The sequence below is a fragment of the Lepidochelys kempii genome, chromosome 22 (assembly GCF_965140265.1).
Source record: "Lepidochelys kempii isolate rLepKem1 chromosome 22, rLepKem1.hap2, whole genome shotgun sequence".
NCBI classification, from domain to species: Eukaryota; Metazoa; Chordata; order Testudines; family Cheloniidae; genus Lepidochelys; species Lepidochelys kempii.
The window spans coordinates 16,599,330-16,618,164 of NC_133277.1; the positions used below are offsets into that span (position 1 = coordinate 16,599,330).

At 43.0% G+C, this 18,835-nt stretch overlaps 1 pseudogene; it reads right to left on the minus strand.

The window, feature by feature from the left end:
• Positions 1–298: 298 nt before the first annotated feature.
• Positions 299–4,467, minus strand: LOC140901566 (NXPE family member 1-like; annotated as a pseudogene).
• Between the last annotated feature and the right edge of the window lie 14,368 nt (positions 4,468–18,835).

Genomic DNA, 18,835 nt, shown 5'->3' on the forward strand with positions numbered 1-18,835 from the left:
AGTGGGTATTCACCCACGAAAGCTCATGCTCCAATATGGCTGTTAGTCTATAAGGTGCTGCAGGACTCTCTGCCGCTTTTACAGATCCAGACTAACACGGCGACCCCTCTGATACTTAACATTTTTGAAATTGTGATGATTTTTAATTGATTTTTTTAAAAAATAAATTTCAACAAATTTTTCCCTATTTTTTTATTAACTGATTTTTTGGGGGGGCAATGGGGGATTGGTGAAATTTCCCTTTGTCCTCCCAACCAGCTCTAATCAAGTGCTTTGTTCTCAAGTTATAGCCTGTTTTTCATTTTAGATAAATAGCAGCTAACACATGTACATAAAAAAACACATTGATTTGGTTTCCAACCACATGATCTTGTGGGTGAATTTTGTGGCATATGCTGTAGTCATAGACCAGGCATTAATGATACCCACCTTAAGACCCTGAAAAATGTCTGTCATTGCCATATATTGGACATATTCATGAATGTCACCGACTTGCTCCCTGTCTATGTGCATCTCCCTGATATTTTCTGTTTTGATGATTACTTTTGTGTCTGGGCATTTAAGTAAAAGGTGTGAGATGGCTTTGTGAACGCTGATCACCCTCCTGATGAAAGCATCAATAGGGAAGGGTCTAAAGTGCAGGCCCAGCATTATGGCCGTGTCCTTCTGTCCCACTAACCTGTTGATTTCATGTGTGATGGAGTCATCTTTTTATGAAAAAGAATGAGAAAGACGCACAAAAGGGTGCCCACGATTCTCTCACAGAATTTGAATGTTCTTCTTCTTTATTGCCACATGGGTTTTGAACAATCCATTCCTGTGGTGATCAAAGACCTTCAGAGAGCTAACAAAGGAGAAAGGGGCGGAACTTTAAACCACTGATTTTGTCACCATTTCCCTCATTTTAAAGAATGGATTCACCCCTTGCGCAGAGGGCCAACCTAAGGCTTGCACCAGTTAAACACAAAACTCCCATTGATTCCAAGGGGCCAGGATTTTAAGCACAGGGAGGAATTCACCCGTGCCCTGGAGGGGTTGGCCTCTCTGTGCAGACCTCAAACAGAATTTCCTTGAACCTTGGATGGGTAAGGAGTAGAATTCTATTATTATTAATCATCATCATCATCATTTTACAGCGGAGCTTAAGAGCCAGCAAAGAACAAGATCCCATCGTGCAGTACAAACACAGAATCTCAGACAGTCCCTGTAGGGTGTTTGTGTGTCTGTGATCTATCATGCACATGGGTCTGAGGAAGTGTGGCCCCACCCATACCACATTTTACCCCTTATTCCCCCACCCTTCAGTGCGGCAGTTTCAGCTTTGGCTGGTTGTGAAGCTGCTCCTACCAGCTGGAGTCTCCAGCTGACACTGTTTCAGACCGGCACTGCAGTACTGCAGGAGAGTTTCCTGTTTTTCCATCTAGCATTCTATTGCATTGTAACACTGCAGGAGATCCCCCTTCTGGCTTCTCTTTCCACTCTGAACATTGATTCTCCGAGTCATTAAATGTCATGAACTGTATCGAGAATTTACTACCAATTGATCATCCTTAATTTAAGGCAAGCTACAAAGCAACAGAATGGAATAATGTAGCCTCCAAGTACATCATGTAAGGGCAAATAGTTTAAGAAACTCATCGATACCAGTTAGAAAGACCCCGGCAAATTTCAGTGGGTGAAAGGAAAGGCCAAAGAGACCTGAATGCTACTAAAATTCTAGCATGAGTTTTGAAATTAACATCTAGGAAGAATGTACTCATCGTGCCTTCAAATCCCTCCTTAAAACTCTTTCGCTGCAATGCCTACCAAAAAACTTAGCATTCCAGTAGTCTAGAGATTGTTGAGATCACTGCCTGCCGTATATGACCTGTTTACTTGGGCTTTCTCACCACTCAGTCTCTATCCACCTATTGTCTCTTAGAGTGTAAGCTCTTTTGGGGCAGGAATTGCCTTTGTGTGTGTGGGTGTACAGCACCTAGTGTCACAGTTCAGGGAAACTTATATGGTACAGCAAGAGCATCCACACTCAGGCTTCCAACTGTTGCCTCTCTTGGGTGGAGACCCACATCTCTCCCTTTTGATCAGGGTGCATCCAGGCTGAACAGTCCCCTGCCTTCACTGGATTATTCTCAGCAAGAGACTCTACTTAAGGAGGCCTATTTCCCTTCCCTTCAGAAACTAACAGAGTAATCACCCATGTTATAAGGTACCACACACTTCCCATGCAAGCCTATTTTATTGTTAAGGTAAAAGCACTGCAGAGAAAATATATAAAAACAATGAAAGAACACAGTACATGCCTGCTTATAAGTTTACTAGAGCTCACCCAGCTCTAACCTGGGCTCTGGCAGGAGCAGTCCTTCTAAGCCCCACTCAAGGGGCTTGCTTGTGGGTTCAAGTTCCTCACAGCTTCAGCTCTGAACAAGCACCCTCACAGGTTGAGCTCCCCTTCATACAGTTCTGGGGTCTTTCAGCTGGGGCGTCCAAGAACAGATAATTAGCATGCAATTGGTTTTCCTCCCCAGGGCATAGATTCAAAAAGGATGGATTTGAAGTGGGTCATTTGCATTCCCCTCACCTCCAGACATTTCCTAGGGAATTTACCTTATATGCATTTCCCCAAAAAGTCCTTTGCGGATCCTAACATTTACATTAATCAAGTCCCTAGAAAAGTTACATACACTCCTACAACAGTTCAAACAATTGTATTTTTAATACAATGGACCCAAAGCTATTTTACCTAGTTCACTAGGTTTAACGTGATTCAGCAAAGTTTATCTTAACTCCATAACGTTTGTCCTGGACATTGCAGCATATGGCCAGCCTGTCACTCCTAGAACAATGGGTCCTGCTCCGTGACCAGGGCTCCTAGGTGCTACCTCAACACGAACAACAATTATAATAATCCCCCACTTCTAGATTGGCCTCAGTGAAACTACACTTATTTACACCAGCGAAAGACCTGATCTTTGTGCTAGAACGCTGTTGGATTGGATCAGAAAATTGACATTATAAAAACGGTTGTGCCTTTCTCAGCATAACTGTGCCAGGCGTCTCTTACGTTACTGACAAAAAACAAGCTTTTACTAGCATTAGCAAGATCTGCACTACCTTTCACGTCGTCAGAGCTGTCAACTAAGAGAATCTCTATCACTGGTGATGAGCAAGGTAGCTTTGCAGATCCCAGGCTCAACTCACAGAGCTGGTCCGAAAAAAAAATTATCTTTTGACGTATGAACAGAGTAAATATTATGTGAAAATCACTGAAAGAAAATATATGTGGAGCCCCATCCTGTCATTTTTCAGAGGAGATCAGCACTTTAGAGTGTTGCAACATGAACTCTTGCAACACGAGGTGCTGACTTGCAACTCCTGGAACAACAAGAGAACAGGGAAAGATTGTCGGCTTAACTTCCCATGCAGAACAAAAACCTGTCACTTATATGCTAATGCTGAGTAAGCAGCATACGTTTTACACACTGGACTTTTATGAGAGCCTGCATGGACTTACATGAATTAAACTAAAATGGCTTTTCATATATCACTGTCCTCATGCATATATATAACAACATATAAATGTGATCTAAGCACAGGAAGCAAAAGTCAGATTATTTCTATCTGGGTGATATTCTTCATTTTAATGAGACATCTGGGATTATTCCCCTGCATGCACAATTCCTATTAACATTTATACAGACACTGACTGGACAGCTGGTGCTGCTACTAGGAAATCTAAATCAGACCAGAATTTGGGGTCTAAGTAGCTTAGGGTAGTTCAGTAGTGACCATTCTAAGTGGCTGTCATGAAGCATTTCATTTCTGAAGGTAGCTAGAATGACTTTGCTGATTCCCCTAACCCAACAAAATCTGTCCACCACAAGTCATGTCTTTTCAATCCACCAACCTTAAGGTCCAAATCAGCCACCCTTTGCAGGCAGTATAGCTTCAAAAACTGTCTGAAGAGTTGGGAGACAGTGGTAAGTCTGTAGCCCTAAATCTGCCACACATGAACAGGAGGCAGGTGTACACAGTGTTCGAGGCAGTCTTCTGTAGCGGCTTCCTGTGCTGAAGAGGCAAATCTGGAAAGGACATCTCCCATATGACTGATGTTCTGCTGCAAAGAGTGGCAAAAAGTCAAGCACAAATTCTCCTAATTGGTCAGCTTTGCAGGATTAGCAGGGGTCTGAGCATCCCTGAAGTCTGGTCTCTGTGTAAGAAGAGCCATTGATACCCAGGTTTGCTGGAATAACAGGGCTATGCTTCAGGAGCAACCTGTATTGGAGCTGCTTTGTGGGAACTAAGGCCTGGAAGAACAAGGGATGAAACTGAGATACACTTTTAAGACCTACCTTAGGAAGGACCCAGGGCTGGAATTAGAAGGCTGAGGTCAGGATTGAGGTGCTCTGGCTAAGTAAGGTGGCTTTCACATGAGCTGCTTACTTGATACATCGCTCTCGGCAGCGCCATCACTTAGTCCCTCATTTTAATGAGCCTCCCAGTCACATTATGAACTGTAATGAAAAACCCTTTGACAAAGAGCCCTACTTCTCCTACCAGAGAATTTGAGTAAATGGGTCCATTGCCTACCATGCTGGAGGGGTATAAGTGAATCAATCTTAATGGATCAAAAGCTGCTCTCATCAAATCTACATTTACTGTAGTGTTTCCAGAGGAGTTCCCCTGGGTCTACAGTAGTGTAAACGAGATCAGAATCAGCCCCAATGATTTTTTGCTTCCTTTAACCCTGCATGAAGGGAAAGCTGGTGTCAATGCATTTCACTCACCTTTAGCATAATAAATTCCTCAGAACTGGGGCTCATCTTTAGGACTTCTCTGTAAAGGGCCAGGCAAACCTCTTATGTGCAATATGGTAGCATCCAGAGGCCCCAGTTTGGAGCAGGTCCCCATTTTTCTGGGTACCATACAAACGTACAAGACAGTATCTGCCTCAAAGAGCTTATGGTCTAAACGAGGTCAAGCCATGGCTCAGGGAGTGCCATGGCAAGAGGGCTGGTTAAAAAACAAGGGTGCATAGGTGAGCCGGCTTTACTTTTTATTCTTGCTTGTTTCATTTCTGTATGAATCGAACAGGAGATTTTAAATGAGCCAGCAAGCCACACCTCACTGGCATCATTAGGTAGTTTAACTACAGGCAATATGGTAGAGCTAGAGCTACTGTAATAGTTCCTTTAGAAATGAACTAATATTTGATAAGTAATATTTTTACTCCATGTTCTTGCTGGTCCCTCATGGGTTTCTCCAGGAATTTTCCTTGTTTTACCATTGAAAGCAGCAGGACTCTTGAGAAACTCCCCTCCTACTTCTGTATTCATGTCTGTTCTCTGTAATCACGGCTAATGGGAGGGAGGGAGACTCTTGTGTTAAATCTCTCAAGAGCCTCACGGTAGTCCTAGGGCATATAAGAGTTGGATAATATTCCTCTAAATAGTTTGTGAGCCCTCTAGTGCCACTCCCCATCTTCTAAGTTTTAGAAACCAGGCAAAGCACCAGTGTGTTTATGTGGTTAGGCCTCAGTAGCTTGCCTGTATTAAGTAAATGTGGTGATTTGGAACCCCTGTGTTTCCCTGCAGTTTCCACCTACTATGCTACATAAAGAGCAAAAGAGGCACAAATTCTAATCCTGAAAGTTGGTCTACCCACATGAGGCACCTCACAGGATGAAGCAGGACGTGAAATGCCTCTGATCTGAAGGAGCAAGCTAGAATGCTTTCATTTTTTCCTCCTGCCTTTCCTTGCCACACACCCTAACTTGTTAGGCTGGTTAGAGAGAGAGGGTGCAGATTTCTTTATCCTAGCATTTAACAGTCCTTATCCCCAGCTGTTCTTTCTTGCCTGGCTCCCTTTCTTTAATTGGTGCAATTTTTCTATTGCAAGAGCTTTGTTCATTTTACCCACCCCACCAAAAAAAGTGTGTGTGTGTGGAAGGCAGTCTATTTATAGACTAATTCCCCTCCCAAAGTAGTGGGTCTATCAGAAAGGGGAGGGGCAAAGCAAAGCAAAGCGCCCTATATAATTCTGGCCATGTTAGTAGCCAGTCCAAATTAGACCAGGGAAAGAAGGCTTGGGTTACTTATTTCAGGTTGTCTGAGGGCTGATTGAAATACTATACCTTTGCAGGTATTGTGAGTCTGGTGAGCTACAGGAGCCCTTTCCCCAGCTCTGAAAAATTCAGGAGGGTGCAGGGGAAGGTCTGACTCCTGCCCAACTCAGTGAGCTGAGCAGACCCTGAAGAAGCTGCTCCTAAGGGGGGGAACCTACCTCCTTGGGAGCGGAGCCAGCGATCCCTTGAGACTGCTTCCTTCCTTAGGACCCAGGATACAGCTGAGTGGGCTGGGCATGGGAACAGGTGCCCCTCAGAGTGGCTGCAATTGGGGGAGAAGAGCTAGCAGAGAGCAGGTATCTGAGAGGCTGCTGTCCAGTGAGGTAGAGTAGCAGCAATGGGAGTAGGGATGCAAGACAGCTCCTCCATGTGGGTATTAGGAGGAAAAAAACCCAGCACCTGCAGGGGAGCAGTGTAGGCTGAGGAGTGGGCTGGAGAAGCTATCACAGCTTAGTTCAGAAGTAGCTGCTCCTAACACTATGGGGAAACTGGGGAGGGTTCTTAGGACTAGGCACATCCCTGGCAGCAGGAGCTGGCAGAATCTGAGGGGAGGCGTGTAATGGTTCTGTAGCCATCAAACTGCAGTAAGAGGATTGTCTGGATGAGCCAGTCTTCTGGTGTCCCTTAAAGGGAAAGGAGCCCTGAATGAGCCAATATGGGGCAACTGCACCTGACATTCCCCTCTGTAGTTCAGGGCACCCACAGATGTTGCCTTTCTGGGGCCGACCTGTGTGTCTCTCCCTTCTGAGCAGGCTATTCCCAGGCTGTACAGTTCCCTGCCTTCACTGTGTATTTCCCTATAAAGACAGTCTGCCTAAACAGGCCTGCTTGCTTTCTCTTCAAAGACTGATCACAGAGGGATTGCTACAGATCTAAGTTACCACATAGCTCTTGCTAAGCAAGCCTACTTTTCTCTATAACGCTTTTCACCTGAAGAATAAACACAAAGAGAACCTACATGCATGCTAATACTCTTACCAGAGTTCAGCCCAGCTCAGACATGGGTTCTGGCAGGATAAATCCTTCAACAGCCCCCTCCAGCCTAGGGGTTTCCTTGTGGTAACAAATTCATCACAGCTTCAGCTCAGAACAAGCACCCAGTCCCAGGCCTCGGTGGGCCAAATGCTTCCAATTCTTCCCTAAGGATTGGGGACCTCCAAGATCAGCAGTCTTGTCCATTTGCTGGATCATGAAGAGGGCCATGAGCCAGTCTAAACACAGGTTATTTATCCAAGAGTCTCTGCTGGAGAATCCAGGTTGAACTAGTATATGCATCTCTCTCCAGGAAGTAGGCTCACAGGCTGATATTGGGGGAGGTTCATTAGCATTCCCCATCCCTGCTGGAGAAGGTACATACAATGCTCCAATCCCACATACACATTTTGACAACAATATATCCCAAAGGTATTAATCCTAATTTGATACATTTAGATTTAGATGCTTAAGTACCTTTAAAATCTGGCCCCAAGTCACTTTTGAAATAGGACTTAGGTTCCTAAATCAGGGGGCTCTTTTGAAAATTTTACTCACTATGGTCCAGTTACTGGCTTTAAGGTTCACAAATCATTTCTCAGCCTTGATGAAGGGACATTCTGTGATCTCAGGAACCAGAAGAGAATGCAAATAGCTTGACAGCATGAGCTCTCCAGCAGGATTTCCAGAACAAAATGGTTTCAAACTTTGAATAAGTTTTCAATATCTGAACTGGCTCTCAAAACCCTTTGAGGTTTTCCCCCATCCGTGTTTCCTGCACTGTCAAAAGCCTCATTCCCACAGAATCTAAAACAGGATCTCCTAGCCCCACTCAGGCATTACCTAGGGCCTCCATTTGCAAAGGGTTTAAAGGATTAGCTGCACTGATCTCACCAACTCCTAAACCCTCTCCAAGCCTTTGAAAATGCAGTGAATTATTTTCTAATATAAATACCTGTTAGAGGCCCTTTTTTCAAGACAGTGAAATATGAATCTGGCTTTTTGCTGTCTTCAGGTAGGTAAAAGCCACACAGGACACATTGTCAGGTTTAATACAGTAGAACGCCTCTTGATCTCTTTGGTCTAGCCATTGACATAATTCAGCCTTTGTAGTTAGATTAAGACCACATTCAGTGTGAACAGCCAACGTTCCACCACCAATCAGGACCACAAAAGGTATTTTTTCATACCCTTTCTTCCATGCTCTCTGCAGGGCAAAAACTGTCCTTTACTGGGGATGGATGAGCAAGAGGGAAACTGTAACTCTGCCCTCCCAAAATCAAGTGAAATTAACCAATTGTTATAATCGTCAATGTGTTCAGACATTCCAACCTGGAGTTTAAAGAAATATATCCTTGCTCTCAACAAATCTGCTCCATATTCCTTTCTTTTGCCTTAGCAATTATACAGATTAAGTCAATAGTGAAGAGGTTTCCAGTGCAGTAGGTGGTGATGTAGTTTAATACAACAGCCATGCTCTGTTTAGCATGTCAGGGAAAGAGATCTGAGATATTAGCCTATCCATTTTCTTGAGGACGTCCTTTAGTTCCCGTTCTGTTCCCATCTGTCGGATTGCAGATTGCAATGCAGAATGTACCATACTTCCAAGGCCAGTTCAGATTCCCGTTGGACTTGATGGCAAAAATCTCTATTAACTTCAATGGCAGCAAGATTTACTTCCAAACTTCTATGTGACAGTTCATGCTGACCTCTAAAGTTGGTAAGCTCAGGTGTGCAACAAGAAAAATAATTAGAATGAGAAATTATATATGGAGGTCTCAAGGCCAGAAGGTGCCATGCTGATTATCTAGTCTGACCTCTTGGATAGCCCAGGTCAGAGTCCTTCATTCAGTGATTCCTGCAGTGGAGGGAATTTCTCTTTCTGCTCCAGCAGTAAATACTATTGAATGCAATAACTTGTGGTTGAACTAGAACATCTCTCTTAGAAAGATGTGTGGTATCTATTTAGAGACTCCAAATGGTGGTGACTTTACCACTTCTCTGAATAAGTTGTTTCTGGGTTTAAATTACTCTCACTTTTATCTTTTTCCAATTTGATTTTTTCTAATTTAATCTTCCAGGTACAGGATCTTGCTACACCATTGTCTTCTAGCTTAAAGACCCCCTTCATATCAGATATGTTCTTCATGTTTAGGTGCTTCTAAACTGGGTGATCAATTCAGCTTGCTAGAAAAGAACAAATGTGAGTCCTCATTGATTTTATGAGCTATGCGCCTATTTATTCTTTCCTGAAAAAATAGTAATGGTTTTAAATCAACATCACCAAAAGGATTCACTGGAATTAATTAAGCCACAGGTTCTCACCACTGAAGTTCCACTGTGAGATAATTGACCACAATGCAAGTTATTTATCATGTACTGAAGATGAAAGCACATAATGCCTTCAAGCTCACTTATCTCTCAGAGAAATAACCTGCATAGGGATTGTTGTGATCATAGCACATCATTAAAATGATTAAGCCAAGGTAAATATTTTGAAGTGCTAAAAATGTTTTCATGGTGTGCAATATCCTGCCGAGTAACACGAAGGGCAATCAAAGCTAAACCCCGACTGGTTCTTGTAAGCTTCTGACATATTGTACTCTGACTGTGGGATCTCTCATCCTAGGCATGGGCGGAACACCAGGGAACACCCCGGTGCTAGGGCAGGCAGTGCTGAGGGTGTACTTCCTTCTGTGCTAGTCCTGACTCGATACCACAGGGTGGTACAGGGGCACTGTACTATGGGGGATTCACATGGCATGTAAAACTAAGGTTGTGAAGAGAGACATTTCTATCAGCACAATGGGTAATATTTTCATTAGCACCTAAGTCATTTCGGAGCACTCTATGTCATTTCTCATCAAAACCAGACATGTTAATCCCAGTATCCGTTTTAAATTCCAGTTTGCAAACTGGTCATTTTATTCTGTAATGTAACTCCCCGGTGTTTCAGTAGACTAGGATGTTCTTCCATTCCTACCCTAACGTGCTGTATATTGTTCACTTTTAACAAGCATCCCCAAAGAGGAATCTCCTGACCCAACCTAATAAATTGCTGGAGAGGGTTTTACAGGGCAGGGGCAAAGTGAGACTCTGTAACGGGTTTCCCTTGCCCAAACTCCTTGGGGAACTCTGCTGTTAAGTATTTTGTCATATGAGGAGGTCCTCTGCCCTGACATCCTAGAACTCAACAAGCTGTAGGGAACTAGGGTCTGGAGCGCATGCCCTTCCTTTCATAATTATTCCTAGGGAGTCACCAACTTCTCTTTCCCCTTTCTTCTCATCTCGTGTTGGGGTTCATATGGTGTTCCAGGATGCTGCTCTCCTGCCTCTTCCCCAGCACCCTAACTCTATTGGCCAAAGATGAACTGAGCAAAGCACGTGTTCACCTTGTTCTTGGGGTGAATTTGTGTAAGGGCAGTGACTTGCCCTGAAATTCTTGGTTTAACATTTCGCCTCCTGCCACTGTTGGGCAGAACAGCGTATGCTGGCTGGTGGCTAAGGCCGCACTGTGCAGCATAAACATAATTATAAAGGTGCTAGATAAATGTTTGCCAAACTCTTGAAAAGTAATTAGCATTTTGGGGTTCCCAACTTGAGACCCATTGGCTGGAATCTGAAGTGGGACAAATTCAGCCCACTCAAATAATTAAACTGGGGATATGGTGGATTCTTCATCACTTGAAGTCTTTAAATCAAGACTGGACACCTTTATAAGAGATCTGAGAGCAGTTCTGGGCTTGATGCAGAAATCACTGGGTGAGGTTCTCTGGCCTGGTTTATACAGGAGGTCAGACGAGATAATCATAATGGTCCCTTCTTGCCTCATGAATCTAGGAGAACCCTAAAAGGGCCTGATTTTCAAAGAGTGCTGAACATCCATCTCCTGAAAATCACGCTCTTTGAAAATATCTCAAGTTGAGCTCCTGAAAATTGAGGCATCTGAAATCCCTCATCACTTTTGAAAGCCTTGGCTGTCTGCTGTTATTTCCAGATGAAACCAAATCAAGGTCAGTAGAAGATTTACATGTTTCTTCAGTCCCTTTGAGGTATAAGGTTTAATTCATCTCCTTATCACTGAGTCTCTCAAAGAAAGATTAATTTCATAGGTAAAGATTTCAAATGGTAGCTTAGCAAAAAAAACAAAAAAAACAAAAAAACCTAAAAACGCTTTTGTAGATTCAGCCCCACCTTTTTAAGTTTATTTCTCAATGGAATTTCAATTTATTCTGAATTCTTCTTGCTCACCAGTTCCAGAAACATTTGTTAACTAAACCTCTTGCAATTTGTACATTACCTGGTTATAGCAATGGCTAAGATGCAGATATCAGAAACAGGGATTCTGGGAAAGGCCTGAGCAAGCAGAATTCTTGACTTTTCTTAAAAGGGACCTCTGTGTAGCCAGATTAAGCTAATTGAAAGTTGGAGTAACATAAGCAAACAAAACCAATTGTGGAGGAGCGAAACAGACCTAAAGAGACAACTCCCTCCTTAGGCTTCAACCCTGCAAATGACTAAGTGAACAATCCCTGGAATCCACATGGACTCAGTGCTGGGGCTATAAAGAGCGTCCAGTATTGGCTCTGGATCTGGCAAGCTGATCCATGCCGGTGCACCACACAGAGAGCACCAATAATCTCAATGGCCTTGGATTGGGAGCATGGAAAGAAATGTTTATCTACACTTGAGGATTGCAATTCATTGCAGCACCAGCAGATGCTAACATAGAACAGCACAAACCTCACGTGCAGTTATTGCTGGAATATACAGTCCTGTTGAGTTTTCATTTTGTTTTTCTAGTTTATTTTTTGCAGATTGGGGGGGTAAAAATAATTATGAACTGTCCTAGTTTTTCTCCTTTTTATATTTTATTCTTTCTTAATTGGCATTTTTCTTGGAATATTTTTAAATAATGTTTATTCTTGCTTCTGAAGCAATTCTGTTGTATGGTGAATTTTGTCTAGTTTTCCCTATATTATGCAATAGAGTTCCTGTTTTTATGTATTGGAATATTTTAAGGTTCTGATTTAGTACAAATTGGTCATGCATTTTGGCAAAAGGCAGATAAAAACACCAAAGCTGTACATTATCTTTTCACTGAGGGCCCAGTCTTGTAGCCTTAAGTGTGCCTGTAAGTCCTACCAACATCAGTGAGAGTTGTGTGACTGCATACGCTGTAGGATTGTCTCCTCAGATAGTACTTTTATTTATGTAAATTTGAAGAACGTTAACCAAACTTATCAGCTTCAAACAATTAGGTAAAAAGCAGATCAAGTTTACCTACTCTGGAGTCCCCTTGGATCATTTCTGTGGGGTTTACAGACATATTTGCCTATTTTAAAAAAGTACATCTGGTGACTACCTGAACAGCAAGGGAAGGAAACTGACTAAGGCTCCATTCCTGCACATATGCATGCAAGTAACTTTACTCATGTGAACGACCCCATTCATTTCAATGGTATTATCCACAGGAATAAAGTTATTCACATGTATAAGTGTTTGAAAGTTCCCTGTGCAATAATAATGGTCACATAGTTTCCTGGTAATAAAATAACTGTTAGCCCTTACATAGGCTTCTTAGGATTTGTAATCTTCAAGGTACTTTGTGAAAAATTATCTATACACACACTGATTTTAACATCTTGATTTAAATAGACATACATAAGTTACTAACAAATGAGATGCAACCAAATCACCATGTAAATCATTGTCATCTACACATTTACATACAAATTTTACCGTCAGGGTCTCTCTTTTGAGCTGCTTTTGGTAGCTTCCTCTGCAGGGACCTGTTTTAGTATTAAATGAGCTTGGTACAAACAGAAAGTGTGGAACAAGCTCAGATGAGGAAAAGATCTTCTTTCCCTCCCCTTTTCCTCAAGGTCTTTGATGCTTTATTTTGGTTTAATCACATGGTATTGCTTGAGGAAGCTCGACTGTTTATGGGGGAGGTTCCTTTGTGATGAAGATTGAAATTCCCATATTAAACATTCTCTCTCACAGGTGCCTCTGGCTCCTGCCACTTTGACTTCATGTGCAAAAAAATAATGATTTTTTGACCAAATTCAGAAAGGTGCATCATCCCCACTTGGTGCCTCATGCTCTTCGCAACTTCATTTCTCTCTTGGAAATCCTTTGCATAGTGAGATCAGTGCTGGGCTGGCAGCTCAGTCTTCTGCTTCTCCCTAGATCCGTTTCAGCCAGAGCTACAACCATGTCAGTGTCTCTTCACCATCCCACCAACGTCCAGACCTGGAGAGACTCCCTTCTGGTAGGGAAGGGGAATTCAGGGCTTGAAGCTTCTCTCATTTGCACTGGTGTAGATCAGGAGTAAATCCACTGAAGTCAATGGGTTACACCAGAGAGATCAGAATTAGTCATCCATCTCCATCGTCTAATCCATCCACAAACCCTCAGCTGAGACTCCAAACTTGGGGACAATTAGTGCCAATCACAAGTGTGGTTTTTCCCAATGACACCTGTCCAGGAGAAAATTAGTCTCTTCACACAGGCCCCTGAGCAGCCGCTAGATCAGAAAAGTGTTTGGTCAGTACAAGCCCAGACTGGATTCAAGCCAGCGGCCTGGCGGCTGAACGGCTCCTCACACATTATCAGCACCTGAGCTGTTGGTCCCCACACTCAGGAGCATCCCGAGGGGTTGAACTGGTTGGTTTCCAGATGAATTAATTCTGAGCTGTTGCAAGGTGTGACAGGGTTGGGACTCACCACCACAGGGCCTCCTGCTGACTCATCAGGGAATTAGCTCAGTCCAGTGTCGAGCGCCCTCCACTGGTGGTGTCCTGTCAGTCTCTCACCCTCTCTTGGCGCCTGGACCCGTGTTGCTCCCTCCTTGCAGCGTCCTCTTCAAGACACTGCCCTCCGGCAGTGCCTCTTAGTCCTCATTCACTCCCTTATGGGGCGGGGGGGGGGGTATCAGCGGTCTTTCACTTTGCCCAGCCACAGCAGCCAACCACACCCTAAAGTCTAACCCCTTTTGCCAGGGGTCCAGTGCAGTCCACTATCGCTACATCCAATGGCTGGGTGTATGTGCCAGGGGGGAAAGGGGGTGAGGGGACCCAGGCCCACCCTATACTCTGTGTCCCGACCTAGGGACCCTTTGGCAGCAGCCTTCCTGCCCTCCTCTCCCCTTGTCTGCCTCTCTCCCTGGGTTGCTTCCCCTTCATCACCTTTGCACCGGCCCGGCCCGGCCCTTCCCTCGGGGCCTGCAGCCTGGGCTGGAGTTCCTTCTGCTCCCCTGCCCTGCCCTGCCCTGCCCCGCCCCGCCCCGCCCCGGTGCTAGTCCTCTTGCACAGAAGTCAGACCTTCACCCTTTGAAACCCTGGGAGAGACTGCCTGTTCCCTTCCTGGGCAGCCTTTATATAGGGCTGAGCCTGGCCCTGATTGGCTATCTCTTACTCAGCCTCTGATTGGCTCCCTAGCAAGCCTTCTCTGATTGGCCGCCTACCTGCACAGCCTCTCTGGCCTGCTGGAGCCCCCACTAGTATAGGAGTGGGGCAGCCACCCCACTACACAAGGCAGTCAGTGTTCCAGCGCCCCTCTACAGGGAGCCACTTGTGTGACTCTCCTGCCTTGGGGCACAGCTGGGGCAGCAAAATTACCTAAGCAGTTGCCAAAAAATTCCATCAAATGACCAACGTAGGTACATTACTTCTGCTTTGTCGAGCTAAGAGCCAAAGCACTGTCACGTCTCATGAACATCCCATGCACTACATCCTGGTCCTGTCATGGGATAACTGTTGTAACAGAGCTGACAGAAACTTCCCCTGGCAATGGAGATATCTGTTTGTCTGTGCACACTGTTTGAAGTGTTCCACTCTCCAGGACAAGGGTGTTTTAAGGAGGAACTGGTGAAATTCACTCAGTGAAAGGTTAGGCTATTGGTTTGAGGTCTGGTTGAAGGTTCAGGCCAGTTCCTTTTCTCCCTGTAGCAGATCATGGTGGACTCTTTACGCACAGATGTCATTATCCTGCATGTTAGTGAGGCAAGGCACACTCTGCTACAAACCCTAATTAAAATCACTCTAATTTGCAAAGTTGCGTAATTACTGGAGATGGTCCCATGGGAACATTGTTTGGATCTGGATTAGGGTTAGGCTGAAATTTCTGGTTGGGAGCTCAAAATCTAATCAGGATGAGGGCTCAGGTTTAGGTTTGTCAGATATATCATAGAAATCTCAAATGGCGAGAAGGCTCACAAGAAAATGTTCATGACTCTCACATGGAATGGTCCTCATGTGATTTTCACTATGTTGGGCTGTATCAGAACCAAAACCAACTTTTTCTCAACAAAAAGAAAAGGAGTACTTGTGGGACCTTAGAGACTAACCAATTTATTTGAGCATAGACTTTCGTGAGCTACAGCTCACTTGCTTTTTGCAAATACAGACTAACACGGCTGTTACTCTGAAATTTCTCAACAAAAGAGGTTTTCAGATTCATGAAAATTTTCATATCAGAGAGTCTGCAGAAATGTTTAATCTTTGCAGTGAAAAGTCAAAAATGACTACTGAACATTATATATTTTTTATTTTCCATCACATTTTTCCATGGGGAAATTTGTTTTCCTTACAAGCTCTAATTGTTTTTTACTAGACCTAAATATATGCCCATTTTACATATGAGTAACTGAAGCACAGAGAGAGTCATGGACTTGCCTGAGGTCACAGAAGGAGTTTATAACAGAACCTGGATTTGAACACAGACCTCTGAAGTGCCAAGCCAATCCTGCTCTAACCCTTTAACCATAAGTCCCTACTCCCCCTTAACATAAAATAATCAAATCCAGCCTTCATCCAAACCCCAACAAATCTGCCTTTTTTTATTTAGAATGTTTTATTACATATTTCATCTAACTAAACAAAGCTTTATGAAACTCTTACTGTTAATCAAGTTACAAAAGAATCCTCCAGCTTTAACTATGTTATTTGCCTTACATATGTCTTCTCATATCCGGTAACTCTTTGCGAGCTATGAGAAAAAGGGGAGAAAAACAAAGTCTTAAACATACCAGCAGCTATTGATTCATCAGTGAAATTCACATTCTGCTTATGCCAGCATTCCCCATTTTACTTTACGTACATTTTAGCCAACAATAACGGTATGGCATGTTTTTACTGGTTTCCATTTGATTTTTGCGTGTGTGCAGACTGAAAAGCTGCAGATATGATCTTTTTACTAGTGTTCGCACAAACGGGAAGGGAATATCTGTTGCCATTATTTTCCCAACAGTTCCCTATTTCTATTCCACGGATACAAAGGAACAGCACACTTATGGATACATGTGTGGGCAACTGTGCAGTGAGGTACATTTGTGTTATCTCTGTATTATCTTTGTCAATATGTTTATACGAAGGGGACTGGGTAGTTAGTCTACCTCTTTTCTAGGCAGTGAAAGTTTTCCCATTGTTGTTACTTTCCAGATTCCACATGGCAACTCAAGCTTTGTGGAGATTTCCATTGTCTTGTCAGTATATTATGTGCTGCCACAATTGTGTGTGCATGTAACCATAGCAGGGCTGACCCAGCCTGCCTTGCTCCCCACTGGTGTGGCAGTTTCCCCTTCTTCCGCAGCTAATCCAGATTCACACTCTAGGTGTTTTCTCAACAACTCCCCCAGTTTGGGTGTTTGGTTAAAACACTACAAGAACTCCCACTCACCATTGCTAGCTGGCTCACAACCCTCGGTGTAGGGCTCTTAGTCTTTTCCAGTCTTCTTCGATGGCTCGTACTCCCCAGGCACTTTGGCTCAGAGCCACAGAGAGTCTGTCTGAATACTACAGCTTGCATAGCCCTCCTACCCCCCTTGAGTCTCTCCTGTAATTCAGGCCACACTTATATTCCCCATCAGGGTCTGAGTCACATGCTCCCATTATGTGATCCCTGGACTCATTCACCCAGACAGGCTAAACCTAGCACAGGTGAGGCTGAGCCTCCAGCCCTCTTAAAGGGCCATTTCACTCTGTGACAGTAATGTTTTAAACTGATCTATTAAGGGAAATATACCAAGTAGAAAAGTACCAATATACCAAATTAAGGGAATATACCAAGTAGAAAAGCTTGTGGGAGTTAGCAAATGTAATACCCTTGATTAGAATTTAGATTTTTTTTTCCTAGAATGAAAAGAGCCTGATCTTCAGCTGGTGTAAACTGCTGCAGTTCCTTTGAAGTCAACAAAGTTACACCAACTTATAAAAACCAAAAATCGGACTCAAAGGCTTGTGGGCAAGTCCCACTCATATGAGCAGCTAAATATATATTTCCTAGCAGAAATTAGAGGGCCATGTCTTAATTGCATCTATTTTGTGAGTGTTGAAAATCCAATACATTGTTTTGATTAGCACTTCATTGACTGTGTGTGATATTGAATAGAACTGGGTGAAATACTGTGAATTTTCCCCCCCACATTTAAAATTTCAGTTCCAAATTTTGACCAGGTCTAATACTGGACATTATTTATTCCATCCCCAGATCAATCTGTCTGCTTCTATAAATTTAACTTTAAAAATGTCCCCATATTTTTCAAAACACGATGCCTTTTTTATAATGAAGATTTATCAAAGCACCACATACACTTATTTTTTAAACCCAATTTTGAATGTGCACCACTTTTCTGCAGGCACTCTGATTTTGTTTTTCTTTTTGTTTTGTCCTTAGTTTAAAATGTTGCTAAATTGCATACACTGAAAAACAGGGACCTGCAGTTTGGTAAACTGTTGTATGTCATCAATAATCAAAACAATTCCCATCGCATAATCCAGCGAATCGAACTACTTCTTTGATTGTGCTCACAATTTAATTAGTGATCTCAACAGTCATGTCCAAATAGTTCATAATGATCTACAAATGCCTACAAAGGAAAGCTAGCTGAATGTTTCCCGGCCCAGCCTTTAGTAAAACTTGACTAGAGTTGGTCAACGTTTTCCATATTCTTAATGTTCAATGAAAATTTTTCTCGACAATTCTATTTTTAACAAACCCTCATCTTCCATTCACTTTTTTTTAACCACAGTTACAAGTGTCATTGAAAAAATTCATGGTATTTGATCAGCTATAGAGGTGGGAGAAATTTTCCAAGAATATCATCATAAAAATATTGATTAAAAAAAAGGCCATGAAAAGTTTTGGGGGTTTTCAACCAGCTCTATTTTTAACCATCTTTACCATTAGCCTCCACAGGGGAATGTGTATTATTTGGACCAGATGCTTAGCTGGTGTAAATTGGTGTAATTTCATTCTTCAGTTGTTCTACACCCCACCAACCAAATACCTTGGTCAAGTGTGTGGGAAGAGCTGTTTGTTTAAATGTATGGAGGAATTAGGAGTGCGTACGTGTGCACACATGCAACAACCAGAGAATGCTAAGGAAGGAGAGTGATTTAAGATGCAATATAGGACAAATAAAATGGAGATTAAAAGGAGGATTTTACTAAGGAATAATTGTTTTCTGTATACTCTCATTGCAAAGTGCTTGTAAAAGCTACCCTCATAAACTAATCTGCCATTACATGTGTTTTTAATGAATCAGCAATTCAGATCTCTGTATGTTTTCTAGGAACACTTCCATGAGGGATCTTTGTACTGGAATGACCTCTGCAGCCTTCCCCAAATGAAAACAGACAAGAGCTTGAGAAGCTGAGGCCATGGAAAGAACCTGCAGTCATGGATTCTAGCATCCAAATGGAATTTCTCTCTCTCTCCGCTGCAATCAGTTTTTTCTCC